Here is a 3,470-nt window from a genome sequence, read left to right on the forward strand (position 1 = left end):
CGCGCGGTGCCTGCCACGTTGTGCATGCAAATACACAACATGCATTTTTGCATAGCGGCGGGTGATGCTGAAAGCACCGCCCGCCGCAATGTTAACAATGCAGGATGCACCCACCAGTGTGGCAGGCGCATCCTAATCACCCCCACTGGACCGCTGCACTTATAGCAGGCGGTCCCTTTTTATTTCAGGAAGGCGGGCAGACAAAAGCCCACCTTCCTAATGATGCCCTTGGTGTCATCCTTGCGCAGGAGCCATGCTAATCTCTGTATGGTTCCAATAAAGTCTAATTTTCAACCAATTCCTTAATAAGAGTATCTACATCAAAGTAAAAACTGTGGATATTACGCTTGTGGTAATTTCCTAACAAAATAAACTAAGATTCTTTACAGAAAAAAAAATGTGGATGTAGAAAAAAACCTGCTTTACATCAATTGCATCGCAGGTGCACTATGGGTATGCAAGTTTTACAAATGACATCCCTGCCCAGGGTGGTCGTACTGCTCAGCTGGCAAAACACGTGTGACTGCAAGACCTATAGAAAGAACTATGAAGGAGATGAACTTCAGTTTAATTGTCATGGTGATGTTTAATACATTCTCAGGGAACCAGTTGAAAGTGTCTCACTGAACTGGTTAATGTCTCATTCTGCTGGTTAATTGTACCTCGTGAATCTGGTTAATAATGTCTCAGGGAACTGGTTAATAGATGCTACTATTTAATAGGGATTCTCAAGAAACTGGGTAATAGTGCCTCAAGAAATTGGTTAATGGTGACTCAATTAACTGGTTAATAGATTCTAATAGAACTGGTTACAAGTACAACTAAGTGTCTCAAGAAACTGGGTGACAGTGTCTGAGAAATCTTGCTAATAGTTTCTCACAGAACATGCAAAGTCCTGCAGAACTGGTTATTAGAATATCGTGCAATTAGTTAATAGTGTCACAGGGAATAGTTTAATAGTGTGTCATGGTTACGCTCGCAATGTAACACTTATTATCAACTTTTACACCTCACCACTTTCAAATGTCACCAGCCACCACTGGGTTCTGCAACACAAATGGTGGTTCTCCACAGCTCCCGAGGTCTGTCTTGCCTTCTCACCAAGTTTGAGGCCAGTATCCCTCGTGGGGGTTGCAATAACCGAACCCCTGTGCACCGTATAAACTTGTAGTTGCAAAGGCTTCTTGACTTCCTTCCACCAAGATCTTCGGGCTTCAAGTAACCCCAATCTCAAGCATCTCCAGTGACCAAAGTCTTTGTCCACATCGCATCGTTTGCATTGTGGCCTGCATTTTTTGGTGAGCTGCTCGAGGTCCTTTTGGGACTCCAGTGCCTCTGGCCTGTGGGTCCTGTTGAGGGTCAGCTTTGCTTCATTTGGGCTCCCATGATTGCTTGGGCCTGCCCTGACTCCCCTGCTTGTGGTGAGTCCCCTGGACCCTCCCGGCATTGCACCTTCTTCGACTTTTGCATTGGTTGCATTTGCCAAGGCTTTTGGTGCTCCCACTGGATACTGACCCCTAAGCACTCAACATCCGATGTGGAACAGCTCATGCACAGCTTCTGGTCTTCCTCAGCATTGCCCGGTCCTCATGCAGAGTCCAGGTCATCGTCTTCTCTCCTGCAACACCTGACATTGGAGGTCATTCGGCTTCCAAGTCTCCTGGTCATTCCTGAATGACATAGACTCTGTTCCCTCTGCTTGCAGGTACCTCTCATCTAGAATCCACCTTCAGATTCCACCGGACACTTTCTCCTTCTTCAGCAGCGGCAGTTTCCTGAAGTCCTCTATTGGGTTCGACGGCGGTTTCCGACACCACTTCACACCTATGCACCGGGCTTCCCTGGTGTAGGTAATGTGGAGTGGCTCTCCAACCTTCTGTCTTCCATGGGGTTTCATCAGGGTCCACTAGGAAGTGTCCTTAATCTTTAAAAATCCAACCGCGACTTACACGTAGACTTGTACGCAGCACGCGGTCATGTTCCTACACTGCACACACTCTCTGCAGGGTTCCTAGTCACTCACCAAGGGCGGTTTCTTGGGTCCCCAGCACTTCTACGTCCTCTTGACATTGTCTTGACCCGAGTCGTGGTTCTTATACCACTTTCTTAGTGTATGATTTTGTCCCCTCCTGGGGTCCACTGTGTATTCTGTGCCATTTACAGTGTTTCTATGCAAAGTATTGTGTGTATTGTGCATATCTCCGAATAAGAGATATTTATATGTTTTCAAGAGTATTATATATTAAATACATATTTTTATAAATACCTTGTGTGGTTCTTTTTCCCTTAATCTATACTATAAGATTGCATTCTGGTAAAGCAAGCTGCTTTACACTCCTTCTGGACTAAGCCTGAAGGCGGCTCTCCACAGCTACCACTTAGAGAGCTTTCTAAGGTTGTCTAAGACCTCTTAAATCTCCATTGAGGTTGTCTGGACTGATGCAGGGGGCCCACTTACATTTTGGCCCAAATCTCTGTACTGGGGTGAATGTAAAGGGACCAGTTGTCACATGTGAAACCCAGTAAGCATTGATTACCCTATGATGACCCAACCAGTTCCCAAACATGACTATCTAGAAATCCGTATTTTAAATTATTTGAAAGTCTGTGCTCATTTTCTAAAGTCCTTGTCATTTGTATCTCATTTAATACATTTTAAGAGAAGGCATGTTACTGAATTATACCACGATGTATGGGTCTGCTGTATTTTTCATTTAGAAAATAATGATGATGATCAGTGGTGGCTGGTGACATTTGAAAGTGGTGAGGTGTAAAAGTTGATAATAAGTGTTACATTGCGAGTGTAACCATAACACACTATTAAACTATTCCCTGTGACACTATTAACTAATTGCACGATATTCTAATAACCAGTTCTGCAGGACTTTGCATATTCTGTGAGACACTATTAGCAAGATTTCTCAGACACTGTCACCCAGTTTCTTGAGACACTTAGTTGTACTTGTAACCAGTTCTATTAGAATCTATTAACCAGTTAATTGAGTCACCATTAACCAATTTCTTGAGGCACTATTACCCAGTTTCTTGAGAATCACTATTAAATAGTAGTATCTGTTAACCAGTTCCCTGAGACACTATTAACCAGATTCACGAGGTGCAATTAACCAGCAGAATGAGACATTAACCAGTTCAGTGAGACACTTTCAACTGGTTCCATGAGAATGTATTAAACATCACCATGGCAATTAAACAGAAGTTCATCTCCTCCATAGTTCTTTCTATAGGTCTTGCAGTCACACGTGTTTTGCCAGCTGAGCAGTACGACCACCCTGGGCAGGGATGTCATTTTTAAAACTTGCATACCCATAGTGCACCTGCGATGCAATTGATGTAAAGCAGGTTTTTTTCTACATCCACATTATTTTTTCTTTAAATAATCTTAGTTTATTTTGTTAGGAAATTACCACAAGCGTAATATCCACAGTTTTTACTTTCATGTAGATACTCTT

The 3,470-nt window shown here is 43.2% G+C and overlaps 1 non-coding gene across 1 annotated transcript; it reads right to left on the bottom strand.

Moving 5' to 3' along the window:
- Positions 1 to 202: 202 nt before the first annotated feature.
- LOC146855285 (U6 spliceosomal RNA) lies at positions 203 to 307 on the bottom strand. The gene has a single exon (XR_014958929.1). It is a non-coding gene; the product is annotated as a U6 spliceosomal RNA (small nuclear RNA).
- Between the last annotated feature and the right edge of the window lie 3,163 nt (positions 308 to 3,470).

The sequence above is a fragment of the Triturus cristatus genome, chromosome 4_1, assembly GCF_964204655.1.
Source record: "Triturus cristatus chromosome 4_1, aTriCri1.1, whole genome shotgun sequence".
In the NCBI taxonomy this organism is placed as follows: Eukaryota; Metazoa; Chordata; class Amphibia; order Caudata; family Salamandridae; genus Triturus; species Triturus cristatus.